This window comes from Strigops habroptila, chromosome 10 (assembly GCF_004027225.2).
Source record: "Strigops habroptila isolate Jane chromosome 10, bStrHab1.2.pri, whole genome shotgun sequence".
Lineage (NCBI taxonomy): Eukaryota > Metazoa > Chordata > Aves > Psittaciformes > Psittacidae > Strigops > Strigops habroptila.
The window spans coordinates 24,376,861-24,395,676 of NC_046359.1; the positions used below are offsets into that span (position 1 = coordinate 24,376,861).

At 58.0% G+C, this 18,816-nt stretch overlaps 1 protein-coding gene across 1 annotated transcript in view; it reads left to right on the top strand.

Annotated features, from left to right (window-relative positions):
* Positions 1 to 11,026: 11,026 nt before the first annotated feature.
* The window catches only part of HSP90AB1 (heat shock protein 90 alpha family class B member 1), a 29,913-nt gene continuing 22,123 nt past the window's right edge, over positions 11,027 to 18,816 (top strand). The window contains exon 1 of the mRNA XM_030499429.1: positions 11,027 to 11,293. The gene's annotated coding sequence lies outside the window, so the exon portion shown is untranslated. The remainder of the gene's footprint in view (positions 11,294 to 18,816) is intronic.

The window sequence follows — 18,816 nt, forward strand, 5'->3', positions numbered from 1 at the left end:
CGTGCTCAGCCGGCCCCAGCCAGCACCAGGGCTCCCAAACCCCTCCCGGCTGCAGAGCCGGCGGGCAGCGGAGCCTCCGCACCCCGGTCCTGCCAAGCCCCGATCGCACTTGACACCGGGCAGCGAGGAGGCTGCAGGCAGCATCATCCGGCACCGGGAGAGCTGAGCCTTCAAGGTAATGGCAAAGTGCAGGCAAGGTGCAGGCAGGGGGGTGAGCAGGACAAGAGCTGTCCCTGCTGTGCCTTGTTCCATCGGGTACCAGGTTGGGGGTCTGGCTCCAAGCCCTCCTCCGCCGAGCCAAGGACTTGCCCTCCATTTCGGCTGCACGGCAGTGCTGCTGCAAGGTCACCCTGCAGCCTGTGCTGAGCTCCTGGAACCATCACCCGCTGCCTTGCTCTCCAACCCCGGGGGGACAGAGGTCTGGGACTCCAACCAGGACCCGTGGCTTTCCAGACCGGTGGCTGCAAGGAGGGTTTGGAGCCTGGCCCCGCTGCAGGCAGGGAGTGGAAGGGGGGAGCAGCAGTGGTGGGGCTTGCTGCCGGCACCCTGCTCTCCTTGCCTGGGCTGCAGGCTGGCAGCACAGCCGTGTCCCCCTCCCGGGGCAGGGTCCCCAGGAGCGCGCAGGGGCGGGAGGGCCAGCCGTCTGCTCCAGGGGGAGGGGAGGCACTGGGGAAACCCAGAGCACGGAGCATCCCTGTGCCGGGGCTGCGACAGCGGGGGACCCCAGCAGCATTCCTCTCGCAGACACGGGTGCTGCAGTAGCGGGGTCCTGGGTCGGAGCGGCGTGCCAGGCAGGGTCAGGCAGGGGTGGGAGCACCAGTTGCGGCCCCGGGCTGGGGCTGAGGGCTGTCCCGCACCCTTGTGCGTGGTGTCCTTGAGGCGGCAGGCAGCGCGCTAGGACCTGGCGAGCCGCAGGCAGGCACTGCAGGCAGCGCTGTGCCTGAGCCTGAGCCGAGCGGGATCCTGCCCTGCCAGCCGGCAGCACCGCGGAGCGAGCCTGACAGAAAGGAAAACAACATGTAAGCGAGCGTGGCCGAGCCCCGGCGCACCCCGGCCCGTGCGGGAGCGGCGTCCCAGGTTCTGGGTCTGCGAACCGGGCACCGCCGCCCGGGCCGGTGCCTGTGGGAACGCGGGGTGCTGGGGCAGAGCGGGGACCCCGGCCGCGGTAGCGGCAGCGTCCCAGGGCAGCCCCGGCACCCGTCCCAGGCTTGGGGTGCTGGGGTGTGGCAGGCGGTCCGACGGGTGCTTCACCCCAGCGCGCTCGGCCCTGCACCCCTAGGTGCTGGCACCTTACCTCCCCCCCCCCGCCGCCCCTGTCCCTGTCCCGGGAGGTATGGCTGGCACCAGGATAATGCCATGGGGCAGCAAGAGCCTCCCTGCCACCCCCCAGCACCAGCCAGCTAGGTATGGTGTTTGGTTACCCTGCCCGTCAGGATGTCACCCCAGGACTGGCATGGCCACTTCTTACTTGCCCCTGTCACCTTCTGGAGTCAGTCCCAGCCTTCCCTGAGCATTGACTCCCTCCCTGACCTGCCAGTCCCATGTGTTCCTGTATGGCCCCAGAGGTGCCTGCACCACAGGGGACACTGCTGGGGAGCCTTTCCTGTTCCTGGAGGCCCTAGGGCTGTGGCACCCCTCACCTCCCTGCCAGGGCTTCTTCTGCAGCCCCATCTGCCTCTCGCAGGCCCTTTGTCTCCACAGCTGGGCACTCTCCCATGACTCTTTCTATTTGTAGGCTGACTGCGGGGAGCTGGGAGCCTGCCCTCTACCCTTGCGCTGTTCCCTGTGCAGCTCTTTCCTCCCCAGGCGCCATTCCCTGGCTGCCCTCAGCATGATTTGGCCTAGCGTAGAGGTCCTGGCTGCCCCCGAGATCCGAGGCTTGTTAGCAGGAGCGTGACCTCTTGTGCAGAGGAGAGAGAGGCAAAAGTAAAGGCAGTATAGGCTTCATGGGGTGGCCCTTACCCCACATACGTGCTGCCTCTTGAGGTCAGGGCACTGCTCTACTGACCCAGTAAAGCGTCATGCAAGAGGTGAGAAAAGAGGGTCACTGCTGCTGCTCACTCTCCCTCTCTCTCCCATGCCCTGGCGCTGCCTCAGCGAGGAAGCAGGCACTGTAGGAGCTGCGGTAGATGGGGAAAGGTAGGGAGCAAGGGAAGCTGACACAGCTGGGTGGTAGGAAACCATGAAACTCATCTTTTCATAGTCCCCAGGCCATTTTCCATGCAGGGAAGATGATGGAGGATGTGGTGGAAGAACACAGCCACATGCTGCTGCTAGCCTGCTTGTGATGTGCATATAAGGAGCCCTGCTCCATGCCAGAAGCAGCTGGAACATCCCTGAAGGCCAGCTGGGCAGCACTGGGAGCAGTGGGACGGGGGATGCGGGCAGCAGCGGCAGAGCAGCCTGTCCTGCATCACAGCAGGCAACCCTGACCTTAGCTGCCAGCAGCAATGAGCCACTCCAGGGCTTACCAGGAAGCCAGGCTTTCATGGAATTCGTTTTCTTCTGAGAAGCCTGTCTTTTTGCAGGGATCCCAGCACCTGCATGACTACATCTGCAAAGCAGGGCTAGCAGCAGCACAGCAGCAGCACTGCTGGGCACTGTTCAGCATCTCAGCCCTGCTGGGAAGCTTCCCAGCTCTGCCATTCCAGGACACAGCACTGGTGAAAGCCAGTTGAGGCTTTTCCACCTGCTTGCAGCCACTGGAGATGGCAGGTCCTATGGGGAGAAGGGAGAAGGCAGGGAGTCGTGATGCCTGTAGCTCCTCAGAAGGGGTGCTCTTCATGGGGAGCCAGCCACCACTGTTGTCAGGGCTGATTTTCCCCTTCTGGCTTGCCAGAAAGGAGATTACTGGGTCTGTGTCGCAGTGTTAGCAGAGCAGGCTGTTTCCCCGGAGGCGGTCTGTGAGTCGCTGTCAGCTGGAGATGGATGTGTCGAGTCAGCCTCAGGCCATGAGCCCCTGGGAAGGTAATGCTGGATGCTTGGCAGTGGCACAAGGATGCTCCTGGCTGCCTTATAGCCCAGGGCTGTGGGGAGAAGCAGGCAAACTGCCTTCTGAGGAGTGTGCTACCTTGAGGAGAAATGCCTCCTGCTTCTCCCTGTCCTGTCCCATCTCATCCCATCCCTGTGAGACTCAGGGCTCTTGGAGGACCAGCCAGGACCCCTTTCTCCATGGCCTGCAGTTGAGCTGCAAGCACAGCCCCACAGGACAGGTATTGTGCTCAGGGTGACTGTCGCTGTGTTGTGTCCTCAGGTAATCCATCCTGGGCGACAGCAGGACCCTGAAATCTGCTTCCTAACTCTATCTCTCTTCTGCATGGTATATTACCAACAGGCAAACGCTGCCCTGCTCCTTCACACCGCCTCCAAAGCAAGAGCTGGAGGATTTCCCTGCTTATCCCCCACCCGAGATTTCCTGGCTCCCTCCCACCCATCCCCAGTCCCGCTCTGCACACAGCCATGGGTTAGCACAGGGGACACACCACAAGCCCTCCAAGTCGCTGCCTGCAGTTTGGGGTACCTGGTCCCACTTGGCGCACATGGGTCTCAACGCTCCATCTCCCTGCTCCAGCCCACTGCCTCATCCTCGCAGTGAGTGGGCTGCTGGCACTTAGGCCCTTGCCTGCCCTTCTCTATCGCACTGCCCGAGGGACAGCTTGGAATGATGCTTCCCTGTTCAGAAAGGCTGGACCTTCTGTCACCAGCCATCAGATCCCCACTTTTGGGAGCACGCCACTGCTGCTCCCCCCTCTCTGCATTCCCACCTTCCTTCCCGCATGCCGCGGGGCCACTTAATCCTGTCGGCTGGCTAAGCCCTTCCCCGTGGAATCCCGGTCACGGGGGTGGGGGGCCCACGGGTTGGGGACCCCCAACAGCTACCGGCCGGGGACCGCCGCAAGGGGGGGCTGCGCCGGGCCGCGCCAGCAGGGGGCAGCACCGGCACGCGTGAGTTTGGGGGTGCTCGGGGCGGGGGGGTGTTCCCGTCACAGCACCCAGTAGAGACCCCAGCACAGCCCCAGAAAAACCCCTCTGGGGTCATGGGGCTTTACAAGGAGGATGGGCAGTACCCAGAAGCAGGTGGCTCCCCTTTAGGGACAGTCAAAACTCTGCCAGCCCCCCCCCAGCAGCATGAGCGCAGGGCATCCAGGGAGTCACCCCCAGCCCCATGCGTGAGGGGTGCAGGACACCCCCCCTTGAGGGTTCCCTTCTCCCTGGGCAGTGTGAGCACATCCTCTGCCCATGGGCAGATGCTGAGCTTTGCAGGGGGGCCAAGGAGGGAGGGCAGGCCAGGTGATGCCCAGGTGATACCTGATGGCCAGGCTGCTGGTCATGCGTCCAGCCTGCCCTTCTTTTGATGTCTCATGGCTCTGCTCCACCGGGTGGCCTGGGGGTCTCATTTCCACTTGGGAACCCACGGAAGCATGACTGGCAAGGAGGGGAAATGATGAATGGCTGGTGCTGTTGGAAGCTGTTGGAAGCTGTGGGAAAGGGCCTTCCTGGAGACTTCCCTGGGGGATGTTTGGGAGCATTCAGCCACAGCTCTGCTGCCGATTCGCCCAAGGGGAAAGCATGACGGGACAGGCTTAGTCTCCAAGCTTAGACTCCAAACAGGATTTAGTGAGCCGTGCCAGACGTTTGCACAGGGCTGAATTCCGCCACGCCAGCCAGCAGCTGTTGAGTCGGGCACAGACCGGGGCCAACACGGCCATGAGAGCGCCAGGGCTTGTGTTTGGAGCCCTCGTCTCTGCAGGTGGCCATGCGCCATGGTCCCTGTGATGCCAGTGGCCACAGAGCCTGCCCAGCTGGGGAAACAGGGGGTGCCTTGCCCCTGCCCTGCCATGCAGGGTGGGCAGCCTCCAGCTCACTGCCACCGACGTGCCTCAGGAAGGCTGATGGGCAGCCATGGCTTCAGGTGGCTGCTCAGGGCTTGATTCAGCCATGCTCTACTAAGGCTTTGCAGGGAGTGGGACTGCACAGCAGCTGCCACCCTCTTCCTCCTGCCAGATTCCCCAGTTCCCAGCTGCCTGCAGCTCCCCCATGGTGTTTTACGAGGGTGGCCGGGTGCCAGCCGGCTCCTTCTTCAGTGGCTCTGCTCCATCGTGGGAGGCTGGTGCTGCTGGCCAAGGAGCAGGATGTGCCCCCGGCACAGCTTCAATGGGCTAGATGACCTTGACTATAGTGTGGCTGTCCCTGCCCATGCCAGCTCCCTCCTCCGCCAAGGACACCCAGCGTGAGACCATGACAGGGTGATGCTGGCTGCTCAGCCTTGGGGCTGCCATTTCTGAATGCTGCAGGGCATTGCTGTCTGTCACTGTGCCAGGGGTTAACCCTGGCTGGTGGGAGCCTGTGCTGTGTGTCCTGAGTTTGCCCAGGTCTCAGCGGGGGTAACCCTTGGCCGGTGGCTGTGCTGCTGTCACTCAATAACTAGTCACCCGGCAATTCAGCGGCTAATTGGTGTCATTAGGCAGTAAATACTTGTAAGACTAAGCAAATGGGCAGCTGGAGCAGAGGAGAGGGCAGCAGCGGTGCAGGGAGGGAGACAGAGGGATGGGGATGGAGCAGGGAGGGATTGCTGTGGGAAGGATCGTGCCAGGAGGTGACAGGGATGGGAGACCCTCAGCAGTGGTTTGGGCAGAGGGGTTTGTGTCCCCCCACAGCCTTTCAGCTGGGAGATGCTCTGCATCCCAAAGATAACGCTGCTCCACGGGGTACCAGGCCCTCAGCCCTCCCCTCTGGTCACCTGAGAGGGGCTGGAGCTTGGCTGGTCCCTACTGTCCACACCAGCCCCTGGGAGCCCTTTGGGCACCCCAAGCCCCTTACTGAGCTGTGCCCGCCCAGTGCACAATGGGGTTTGTTTCTGCTTGCCCAGCTGGAAAATACCCACGGCCCCACCACTGGCTGGAGGTGCTCGAGGTCAAGGCCCTTCCCTGCTGCTCACTGGAGCTGTGAGTGCTTTGGGGGTAGCGGTGCACACCCTTTGCACCTCATTGTTACCAGGGAAGTGGGATGCTGGGCATGGGCAGGCAGTGGGGCCGATTGGCAGCAAGTGCCTCCCTCTCCCTGGCCTCTCCTTGCAGGTTTTCACTCAGGGCTGCTCCTTTGCTGCCCTCAGCGCTCTGGCAAAGAAATCACAGGCAGGCTGCCTGACTTTATCCCGGCAGGTTGGGTCGTGTGAGGAAGCAGAAGGATGGCAGGATGATGGAGATCTGCATGGCTCCCTGCAAGTGGTGACGTGCCTGGCTGGATCTCCGTGCCACAGGCAGAGCTCAGAAGGGGATCGTAGCCTGCTCCTTTCCCACCTCATCCCAGCCAGGCTCAGGCCATCAGGTGAGCATCGCCTCCATCCTGCCACCTCTCTTCCCAAAATGCAGGGCAGGGCACCGAGGTCTCAGGGGGTCACCATCCGGAGCCCTGCAAGTAATGACCAGAGAACTCCCACCCCAGAAAGGGTCTGCCAGCAGCTCTGGAACCAGAACCCTGCTCCAGGGTCAGCCAGGGCCAGCAAGGGAACAGGAAAACTAAAACTGTCCCTGAGCCATTCACTGATCTCAGCAACAGGCTGAGATGCTTTGACTATCAAAGCATCCAGCAGTCTCATTATAACGGGATTCCCAGGACCCCGTAGTGTTCCCCCCACCCCCCACCCCCATTGACTAATAGGTTAATAACCTGCTGGCACTTGACAGAGGTCCAGCATCTTCTATGTTTCCCTCCATGTGACTGATTAAAATGCCCCTTCTCCCCCTTTCCCAACCTGGCTGTGCTCCGCTGCCTTGTCACACATGCAGAGAATCGGATACGGCTGCTAATCTGCTTGCTACCCCAGTCCTGCCTGCCTGCTCTGCCTTTTAAACACACTGGCTCTCTGTTCCTCTGCTCTGTGGCTAGCGCAGAGGCTCTTTGAGGTGAGCTATGGGGCAGGCAGAGCCTGATGGAGGGAAATGCTGTCGCTGTGTGTCACACTTGCAAAGGGAAGGGCAGTTTTGCACTGGGAAGGACAGCTTTACGTGTGCATCCTGCCCTGTTGCAGGATAACGGCCTCGCCGTGCCTCAGTTTCCCCTGCCCCAAGCACAGGCACATTAGAGGGAGAGGTAAATCTCATTGCAGAGGAGGGCTGGTGGGTTTATTAATATATGGTTGCAAAGTGCTTGCAAATCTCCAAGGAAAACGGTTGACGTGGGTGCCAAGTGTAGAGGATCCTGGAAACACTGAGTGCTTGCAAATGCTGCCTCCTCAGGCCTTAAAACTCAAATATTGCCCAAGAGGAACGGAAAATATTCCTTCATCTCATACGATGCATTACCCACTGCCTGGAATAAATCTCCCTTTTCACTCTTGCTTTCCAAACCAGCTGTTTGTTTGCTTTTCCCTTTTGGATTTTGTAGCTTTAGTTGAATTGCTACAAGAAGGAGTGGGGAGGGCAAACCACCAAAAAAACTCAGCAGCTTTTGTGAAAGGTTTGGCAGCAGATGCCTCTGAAGGGAGAGCACTTTGCCTGTTTGTTCTGCCTGTTACAGACTAGCATTGAGCAGAGTGTACAATTTGGGGTTCAGGTGCCTGCAGTGCGCGTTTGAGGTTGCAGAAAGAAAACTTGAAGACGTGGGCAGCTCGAGCCCCATCAGTGTGTCCTGGGGAGCATGTCCATGGGACTCCCGGCTTTACGCAGAGGAGAGGCTTTGCTGGCTGCCTTCCTCCGGGAAAGCAGGGCTCTGCCTTCCCCCTTTGCTCGGGGGAGCGCAGCAATCTGCCAACAGCAGCGGCGTATTTTGGCACCATGCTGCTGCTTCGGGGATGGGGAGGGTGGAACAGCAACAAGCCCCCAGCCTCCACTCGAGGCTGCCTTTTCTCCTTGCCTACATTACGCAGGGGAGAAACGCTTAGCTGTGAGTGTCATACTGGTGTTGTACAGCGGTGGGCCCAGTACCAGCACTGGGCAAAGCACCAGCTGTTTCCAGTTTGGAGCAGAAACCATTTCCATAGCTGTTTGCTTCTTCTGGGAGGCTTGTTATTGTACTCACAAAGGCGAAGATGATAACACAAGAGTCACTTGGGAGCAGAGGGCTCTGCAAAGGCAATGCATCCCCCATCAAGAGGAAGCAGGGCAGCTGGGCTCTCCAGCAAGGGCTTCTCATGTTTGTGGGGCAGTGACTTGTCACCAGCTGTGCCATTTGTCACCTCCCCTCACAGAGGAGGTGTTGTCCCCCTGAGATCACACACCGACATTGGCATCAGACATTCCAAGGACCGTGCATTGCTCTTGAGGTCTGTGCAGAGACACTGTAAGACAGCCCATGCTGTGTTTAGGATCTGGAAGCTGCCTTTCTTCTCTCCTCCCCTCGGGTGTATGTGCTGGCCTCCTGTCTGCCTGCGATCACCCGTGGCTGTGATGCTGCTCAGTGCTAATGGGTTTCAACCCCCCTTTCTCCACCGAGAGACTTATCTATTGAGAGATGTTGATTCCTGTGCTTGGGAGCGGCTGTGTGGACAGGAACAGAGCTGTGAATTAGAGAACACTTAATCCCGTCCTTTGGTGATGGTAAGTGATATGTACCCTGCTGCTGAAAGCCTGAGGTGAGGCACTGGCTGCACTCCCCCTCTCCTGAAGCAGACACTTCCCAGAATATCCACTCAAAGGTAAAGTTTGTGGTGTTTCTCCTCCTGATGGAGCCTGAGACTCTTAATGATGCTGAGAGCCTTGTCATGGCTACTGGAAGCATGGTGGCAGTTCGGCTGGGCACCGCCAGTCTGGACCCTGCGCTCAGGCATCAGTTCCCACAGCTTTTAGTCTGTGCTAAAGTCAGAGCTCATATAGAAAAATAAAACTGTAGTGCTGCTCACATTTTAGCTCCAGCTGCTGAGCAGCAAGTGTGGACATCTCAAGGGGAAACATGGGCACTGAGGAGCCACAGCATCCATGTCCCAGGGACTGCCACGGAGGTCATGGGGCTCTGTAAGTGACAGCAGGGCACACTTGGAAGTTAGAGAGGACGTGACATGAGACATCCCACAGCAGGCAACCTTGCTCTTCTATTTTGCTTTTTCTGGAGAGGAGAGCAGAGCAGAGCAGAGCAGGGCAGAGCGAAGAGAATAGAGGTTTTCCCTGTGTTGCAGCTTACCCAGAAGAAGACTTTCCAGATTGGAAAGGCTTAGGGGAAGCGGGCTGAAGAAAAGCAGGCCCAGGGCTTGGATCCATCATCGCCTGGGAGACACAGCAGGAGCTTAATTGGAGTGGAGATGGGAGCTTTTAAATTGAATTTGATCTGATAGGAATCTTACATTTAAGACCAGAGCCTCTTGTCTTACTATCTGACAATGTTGTCTGCTGCTCACTTGATGTTGCCAGTGCACCCTGCTATCTGGCCCCAGAACTGCATAAGCACAACAAATATCTATCACCAGCAAGAGGGAGAGATCCAGCAGCAGAAGCTGCTACCGAGAAGGACAGCAAAGAAGCTGCTTCCTGGGGGTGACACCCCGCAGTGGCATCATTGTGCCTCAGAAAGCACTGGGAGCTGTCTCACCCCTGTCCCCATTGCCTCTTTCTCGGGCTTTGGGGACTTCTTGCTTAGGTAGTGGTGTTTTGCACGTCTCTTAAAATACAAGCTTGGTGCTTGGATTCTGCAGCAATGTGTTAGAGATCATCGCACTGTGAGAGCGTGAGGATGGGAATCTGCCAGAGCATTCGGGGGTGTTTTAACGTCTGATTTTAATTTCCAACCCAAACTGCATCACTGTCTGCAGAGAATTTTCCAAGGCTGTTTATTAATGGATCAAACGCTTTTGCAGTCAAAGCAGCTGCAGGGACTTCCTGGTGCCGGCACAGGGGAACAGAGAGTGAGGAGGGGCCTCTGCTCCAGCAGAAGCACCTGGAGACACCAAGATACATAAAACAGATTTCTGCAGAACATTTAACCACCCTGATATGAGGTTGGATTCAGGTGCACTCCCCATTGCTGGGGGACAAAGTACCTCGAGTCCTGCTGCACCTTGGCACTTAAGCAAACCGACAGGCTTTTATCACAGTGGACTAGATAGCTATTTCGGAGAGATAGGAACCTGGAGATGGGCAGCTGGAAAAAACCCTGGCTTTGAGCCCACGCCTGCCCTTTGTATACTGGACACACACGACACTCTTATCCTTTGGATACAGGGGAATGGCTAAATTTTAGAGAGGTCTGCACATTACCTGCCATCCTGGGTAGCACCACCATGAATGCACAGTGCAAAAGCTGTCTTTGAGCCTCTCTGCAACCCAAGATAATGATAATTATGTATATATACACACACACATACACCCAAATATATATATATATATAAAAGATGATTGGGGCTGGAACATCTCTTCTATGGGGACAGGCTGAAAGAGTTGGGCTTGTTCAGCCTGGAGAAGATTAGGCTCTGGGGAGACCTTGGAGAAGCTTCCAGTCCCTAAAGGGGGGCTACAAGAAATCTGGAGAAGGACTTTTTACAAGGGCATGTAGTGACAGGACAAGAGAGAATGGTTTTAAACGGAAAGAGGGTAAAGATTTAGATTAGATATATGGAAGAAATTCTTTACTGTGAGGCACTGGAACAGGTTGCCCAGAGAAGCTGTGGCTGCCCTGTCCGTGGCAGTGTTCAAGGCCAGCTTGGATGGGCCTTGGAGCAATCTGGTCTAGTGGAAGGTGTCCCTGCCCGTGGCAGGGAGGTTGGAACTAGGTGAGCTTTAAGGTCCCTTCCAACTCTAACCATTCTATGATTCTATATATGCCTCTGTGTGTGTATATATATATATATGTGTATTTACACCCATCAGTGGTAACTGCCAGCAGAGGGGGTTTTTGCCTGCATTAGGACGCAGCGTGAGGGACAAGCGATAGACTTAGCAAACAGGGCTAGTTCGCGCCCCATTTAGCGCCGTAGTATAACGTGTTTACTATATTTACTAACGTAAGGGCACTGCCGCCAGCGCGGAGCTGGGTGCAGCTCAGGATGTGGTGGGGGTGTGTTTGCGCCGCTTCCTCCGGAGCGGGGCCCGGAGGAGGTGTCGGAGCGCGGCGCAGGTGGGCTCCGCGGTGGAACGGGGGACAGCGGCTGCCCCGGAGGGTCCCGCCGCCTCTGACCGGCTCCCTCCCCGCGGCAGGGAGGCGGGGAAACCCATGCGGGAACCGCGTGGCGCTGAAGGCGGCAAAAGAGGAAGGAGGAGTTTGCGGAGCGGGGAGGGAGGAGGAGGCAGCTTCCCATCCGTGCCGGGGGCAGAAGGCGCAGGAGCCGGCAAAGAGCGGGGCGCAGCGGTGGGCAGCCGAGTTCAAGGTATTGGCTTGAAGTCGGGGAGATTGTAACCTCCCCTCCGAACCCCTCCCGGCTCCCTCCGAGGCTCCCGGCAGCGTTTCAAAGCTGCTGGGTGCGTGGTTCTCCCCCCCCGCCCCGGGAGCCCTGGGAAGGAGCCAGCGGCGCCGCAAGCGCCGCAGCGAGGTGGGAAGGCGGCGTGTGAGTGGCGGCTGGGGGGGGGGGGGGGTTGTGTGCATACATTCTGCCTTTAGGGATGGGGGGACTTTTCTTCTGTGGCTTTCCTTCTTTGCTGCCTCTCACGGCAACTCCAGATCCCCTTCCGTAGTTACTGCTGTGGGGAGGACATGTGGTTTTGGGGAGGCAAAGCAGAGCAGCCAGCATGTGTTTTGGTGAAGCGCAGTGATGCTGTGGTGGCTGGGATGCAGGACTTCACCGAGGGGTTTGTGCCGCGGTCCTGCAGCTGCAGGGATGCACATCTCTGCCGAGCCGCCGTGTTTGTGTCTGTTTGTGTGCAGTGCCGCAGCTGGGCGCGCGTTGCGAGGACCCATGGGAAGGCACATGGGCTGGGCGCCATGTGCTGCTGTGCGAGCAGTGGGGGCACAGCCCCCTGGCTGGCAGCAAAGCCGCGGGGACGGGGTCGCTCCCGGTCCTGCTCGAGAAAATGCTCTCAGTTGGCTGTGTGATGCTGTGGAAGATTTCTTTCCCCCCCTTCTTGAGCAAACCAGTTGTGTTAACGGAGAGCCTGGCCCAGGCAGGAGCACCAGGAGCTCCTGTTGGAGCCCTTTTATGCTGTCCTCCCCACCCCTGTAGTAAAATCTGAGCCTGTAGTTAAATCTGAGCTCACACCCCTGCTAGGTGCTAATACTGCCAGACCGACACAGTCCCTGCCTGTACTCACCAGCACTCTCGGGAGCAGGCTGTGGAGCTGTGGGCTGTGTGGGAAGGCAGCAGCAGCCAAGCCCTGGGGCTGTGGGATCGCAGACAAGTGAGCCTGTATCCTTGAGCCCACTAGATTCCCCAGGGCTGGGGGCTGCAGGAGGAATTTGTGCAGCTGTTGGCCGCAGCTGGATGCGCTTCCCGGCTGCTCCGAAGCAGGAAGCAGCCCAACAGCCCCTCAGTTGCCTGTTGTGAGCCGACACAATTGAGGGACATCAGTGAGTGCCGACATGGGAAATCCCATTCCCCTTCTGCATCCCATCCTGGCTTGATGGCATCATTCCCACTCGCCAGAGAGCCTTGGGTTCCCTCCAGCCCTGCCTTCATAGAATCATGGAATGGTTTGGGTTGGACAGGACCTTAAGATCATCCAGTTCCAACCCCCCTGCCATGGGCAGGGACACCTTCCACTAGATCAGGTTGCTCTAAGCACCATTCAGCCTGGCCTTGAACACTGCCAGGGATGGAGCATTCACAATTTCCTTGGGCAAGCTGTTCCAGTGCCTCACCACCCTCACAGTAAAGAACTTCTTCCTTGTATCTAACCTAAATATCCCCTTAAGTTTGAAGCCATTACCCCTTATCTTTTTGCTACAGTCCCTGATGAAGAGTCCCTCTCCGGCATCCTTGTAGGTCCCTTCAGATCCTGGCAGGTTGCTGTAAGGTCTCCATGCAGCTTCTCTCCTCCAGGCTAAACAGCTAAAATTTTCTTATTCTTTGTATGGGAGATGCTCCAGCCCCCTTATCATCCTTGTGGCCCTCCTCTAGACTTGCTCCAACAACTCCATGTGCTGCTTACGCTGGGGACACCAGAACTGTACAGAATACTCCAAGTGGGGTCTCACAAGAGCACTACAAAGCTATCTCAGGATGTGACTATGCAGGGATGCTTTTCTCTCAGGTTCACTGGTTGTCTGATTGTGGCTCATGGGCTATTGATACAGTGTCAGTGCAGTGCCAGCACCACACATGTGCCCTCCAGGGCATTCCTGCTCTCACCATTGCCTTTTGCTCCTGGAAAAGACAGGTAGGCTTGCTTTTGGCTCACTGAGATGTTCTTTACAGAGCAGGGCCTTTTTCATACAGTGCTGAGGGCTATAACACAGGCCCCAGGAGTGGCTGAGTTTGCTGAGTGGCTATCCCCCCCCCCAGCTAGTGCAGACAAGAGGCAGGGCCCTATGCTGTGCCAGGTACCTGCAGTGAAGATGCTGAAGAAACTCACTTCAGCCTGAACCGGTGCCATCACATAGGGCAGTAGGGCACCTCCATCCTGCAGTTGTCCCTCTTCACCTTTCCACCCCAAGCCGCATATTAACTACTGGCATAATTTCCCCATCATGTCATCTTTGCTGTTATTATCTTGGGCTGGGAGGTATTAATGAGCCTCTTCCTCTTTGAAGGTGAGCCATGGGCTTTGTTCTTGCCCTGTCCTGACCTGTCTCCCTCCTTGTTCTGGTCTGGAGGGAAGTCAGGGCGCAGAGGACAAGGCACCCGTTGACCCATTCCCATGCTGCACCTTCCTCATTCTGCCTGGCTCTATTCCCAGCTGCCCTGGCAGAAGCAGGACTTGGGAACCAGCCCTTTGGGTTGGAGGGAGCCTGGGAGCACCCAGCTGCCCAGCCCAGGTGGGAAGGCACCAGCCATCAGCTTTAGGAAGGCAGCGAGCAGCCTGCGGTGCTTTCTCTGGGGCACATGTAGATCAATGTTGTTTTCGTCCAGCCTAACATGCAGGTCCTTGGCAAGTGTTAAGGAAGCTGCAGCACCCACTCTTATCAGCAAGGTGCTGTTGCTTGTGGTCCTTGCCAGGTTGTACAGAGCCTCCACAGTGCAAACTCCACTCACCTCCCTGCACCTTCCCGAGCCTCCCCAGCACCTCGCTCTGCCCTGGGACCCCTGTCAGCCCGGCACTGTTCCTGCAGGGCTGCAGGACAGCGAGCTCATGGGGTCACATCTCCATGCTAACTCGGACCCAGCTCAGACGCAAAGCGCTGTGCGGAGTGAGCTGCAGGCATTTACACATGGGCAGAAGTCAGGGTTTTAACAGCCACCCAGCTATTAGGATTTGATTAAGCAATGCTTCCAGTGTGCAAGATGTGGGATGGGGAAAGATGTGTGTGGAGCAGGGGAGGACGCTGGGTGGGTTTGGCTATATCAGGATGTGTGGTCTGGAGGGACCCAAGTGCTCTAGCTGAAGTTGCACCCCATCTCCCACTCCAGACCCTGCAGACCTGGACGGGGGTTGGCTGTACATGGGCTCTGAGGTCCCTGTGTGGAAGAGGAGCCGTGGTGCTGCATGAGGACCGTGTGCGAGGGCTGTTGCTCCCATGAGACAAGGGAAGCTGTTGCACAGGGATAGCGCGTAACTTCACTGCTGATGGTGGTGGTGTGAATAGCATCACTGTTGTGACATTTTGGTCCTGCTCTGGCTTGAAGCAGGCTTTTCCCTGGTCTCACCGATCCCAAGAAAGGGGAGGCTCAAAGCACTGGGTATGCATGGCTGTTATGCCTGGCATTCCGGGTGCAGTGCTCGAGGCTCTCTTTCAGCCTTTACTTAAGCCATGGTAAGCACAGTCAGATTTCATTTCCAGGAGAACAGTGGGTTTTTTAGGCCAAAGGGGAGCCAAGACCTGTTGCCTGTCTGCTGGCTCATGCAGAAGCCAGCAGGAAACCAGGCAGATTTCCGCACAGCCTTATTGCCTTCTTCCCACCACTACCAGTGAGATTTGCTTTAGTTCATTTCCTTTAGGACTTGTCTGATGGGAAGGCACCTCGCTGTGAGATTTCCAGCTGGAAATTCATGGAGCGAGCCGACTGGGAAACTGCAGAGGGAGGAAGCAGGCAGGGGCTGGAGATGGAGAAGAGCAAGGCTGGGTTGGGAGCAGCCTGCTCCGGCCATGTACGAAGGCTGAGTCATGGCAGCAGGATTGGGCCATCAGCCTTGCTGTGCTGAGGGCAAGCCATCAGCCTGAATGCCTGCTGGTGCCCCTGGACTGCCACTGAAATGGTCCAGGCCTCCTGCAAGGGGTGTCCCACTGGGCCATCCTGCTTGGCTTCCCCCACTGCTGCCCATGCTGCAGCTCCAAGTGTGGTCCTCACCCCTGCGTGGCTCCTCATGCTTAGTGCAGCCAGCCACCAACGCCGTGCAGGGACAAGGAGATGATTTATACCTCCAGAGGAGGGCTGGCTCAAACGCAGCGAGGGCTTTGGGGTGGGCAGCTCCATCTGAGTTTTGCTACAGGTCTGCTTGTGGGAAACCCTTGTGAGAGGAGCTCCTTCCTTTTAGGCTTGGGGATGGCTCCTGGAGAACAGCTCAGGAAGGTGGGAGGGACTGGTGGTACAGTCCCCTTCTTGGTCCTGGCCAGAGGCTCAGGGCTGAAGGAGCTGCCTGCCCTTCCTTCAACAGGCTTTGTCTTCTCTTGGCCTCAGGACCAAGTTGGAGGGAATTCCTTTTTTTCTTTTTGCCTGGGACATCCTCCCTCAGTGCTGTGGATGAGCTCCCTGATGATATTTGCTCCAGAGAGGACCTCTGCCCCCTCAGGGAGCTCACTGCTGCAGAATGCATGCAGGCAGCACTCTGCTTTCAGCCCATCGGTGTTTGTAGGTGTAGGGCTGTGGGTGACAATGGCAGGGTTGGATAGATCTCTGCTCCATCCTGATGAGATTGGAGGCATTATCCCTTAACCACAGGAGGAGGCAGACCAACAGCCACACAACCGAGCTATTAAGAAACAATCCACTCTTCCCTGCAGCTTCTTCCCATCTTCACACCCGCTCTTCGTGGCAATACAAGGCCGGTGTGTCTGTGTGGTGAACCACATCAGGGCACTGATCTGCCAGCGTGTTCCCGGACAGGGCTGTTACCCTGGGGGCAGTGGGTGCAGGCTTCCCAGGCGATGTGGAGCAGGAGCTGTGCCTTGCAGAGGGTCAAGGGAGCTGCTGTAGGGCCTTGTGCTCCCCTGCCTGGGCTCTGCAGCTGGGTTTGGTCCAAAAGAGGGGCCTTCGTCCAGAAACAAAACTCAACAGCAGTAAAAATCCTGGCCCTCAATAAACAAACACAAGTCGTCTGTCACCAGCTGTCCCTCCCTTCCTTCCTCTGTGTCTGCAAGGGATGATGTGGAGTGCCAGAAGGGATCCCTTCATCAGGGCTCGGCCCCTGGGCTCCCTATCTCCCAGCATCGCTGTGGGAGCGCATCAGCATCCGAGCGTGTTCAGGCACCTGGGCAAGCTCCAGCAGGATGCCTTGCCAGATGGCCAGCACATCTTGATGAAGGTTATGGTACCGTCAGGGTGTCTCAAAGCCGCCCTCATCTCCTCTGCTCCCCACATCAACACGGGGGAGGCTGGCAGAGCCTGCAAGCCAATGCCAACGCCTGCAAAGCGCTGTTTCCACATGAGCAGAGCACTCAGTGGCTCTTATGCAGGGTTCTCCATGCTTCTGTGAGGCATCCCTGAGGATGCTTATGGTCCCAGGCAGCGCAGGACCTCATGGCTGTAGCACACTGGGTGGTGGCTGGTTGCACAGATGTGGCAGTGCCTCCAGGTTGGGATTTGGAGGGGATGTGACTTGCCCTTTCCCGGCTTGCAGCAGGCTTATTATTATCAGTTGTGTGGGATACTGTTTTGCCAGGGTTTGGGCAGATGCAGGGATGAGCTCCTAGCCTCCTGTTGGCTCTCCCTGCCTGATCCTACTCACATAAAGCTTCTCCTGTTTGCCATGGGTTTGCCGAGGCCAGTGCAAAGAGTGGGAGGTTTGGGCTCTGAGTTATTCCCTCCGAAGGAGGTGTCCCCCTGGAGCCTTGCTCTGGCTCCACATGTCCTGCCCGAGTCCTGCCAGGCCATCTGGGGAAGCTGAGCTGTTCAGGGAGGAGGGAGGAGAGTGCCAGCGGTGGCGTTTCCGCTCTGGGTGTTTACTCCAAGTCCTTTGCTTGCTCGCTCCACACCACTGATGGCGCGCTGCCACCTTGGCTTCCCATGCCCCGGTCCACAGCCCGTGTGCTGCCTAGGCGGCTCTTCTGGAGCTGCCGCAGAGCAGGGATGTGGCAAGCCTGGCTCTCAGCGGGCTGCGTCTTCCCCTCAGCCTAGTTTAAGATCCGCTGGGAAATGTGCAGGCGTGTGTGGCTCCTCGAGGAGCAGACCCAGCCAGGGCACCCCTTGTTTCTCCCTCCTTTTCTTTCTGGGGATATCAGGGTGCCCCTTGGCTAAGGGTGACAGATATGAACCACTTCCTGGAGCAGAGCTGCCATAACCCCATCCATTGTGAAATGGCTGTATTTAGCAGCTGAAGCGTTAGGGCTTTGAGAGATACTGTGGCTGTCCGGACAACAAGCAGGATCTTGGCAGGACGGGCAGCTGGCAGAGGGACCATGGCAGGTGCCAAATCCTGCTTCCCTGCTTGCCATCCCCTTTCCCAGTCGGGCTGTGGACATTCCATGCAAAAAGCAGCGGTCAGCCAGGGCCCTTGTTCCTGTGCTGGCCTACAAGTGAAATGCCGCTTTGGTCTGCAGGGACCCAAAATAGCCCTTGTATTCCTGTCCTGGCTGCCAGGCACAGCTGACATGCAGAGGACGGAGCCAACCTCGACCTGCCACAGGCCTGGTTGTGGTTGTCCCTGGTGCCTCTGTCTCAGCCTCTGCCAGGGGTCAGCAGGAAGGAATTGCCCTCCGAGGGCTGGGAGCTGAGGAGATGCTGGAAGCAGCCGTGCAGCTTGGACCAGCCTCCAGAAATTGCCAGTGGGGGCAAAACGAGCTCTGCCCGGCCGCGCTGGCAGCCTGCTGCAGCGCCTGCGCTGAGTGTCTGCGTGCAGGGGCAAGGCGTGCCCCATCCAGCTCCGGGGGTGCTCTTCCACATGGGGAGAGGGGGGACCCACACGAGCCGAGGGGACAGCACGGCCCAGGACCATGTGGATCAGCAGCTCCCACTGGGTGCGGGCAGCTCTTGCGCCCCGAGGGTCCTGCCTGGCTGCTGACGGCTCTGCCCATTTGCATCCGGCACTAGCTCCATATGGAAAGCAGCCAGAGCTGGAAGGACAGAGCGTGTTTGGGATCGAGTTATACTGTCCAGGCCTCCTATGTCAGGGGCTCTGTGCATAGAGGGAGCTCCATGTATAGCTTGGGGAAGGATTTAAAGGGGCTTTCCCATGATTTCACAGCCCCCCCTGCCTTGCCCGTCACTGCAGGGCTGTTTTGAGGAGCTCCCAGCTGCAACGTAAGCTGTCCCCATCCTTCTCCCCCAGCCCTCACCACAGGTTGCTCTGTACCCTTGTGTTGTTCCTGCCTGGCTCCTTCCTGGGTCTGCCAGGTCTGAGCTCAGTCCTGGGACCAGGAACAGAGGAATCCTCTCCACTCCCTATCCCAGCACCCTGGGGCCACCAACAGCAGGTGGCTTCCTGCAGGGCTGCTTTTCCCCTCCAGTACCACTCCTGAGTGGCGACCTTGGAATAGCCACATTTTGCAGGTAGTTATGGTCCTACCAAGCCCAGGAGAAGGCAGGTTATGGAGAAACTCATCTTTCCCTGCTTTCATTCCTTGGCCATGGGACTTTTCCCATGGGTTTTGTCTCATTCATTGAGTCCTTGTCTTCAGGCTTGTCTGGCCACGAGCTGTTTTGTT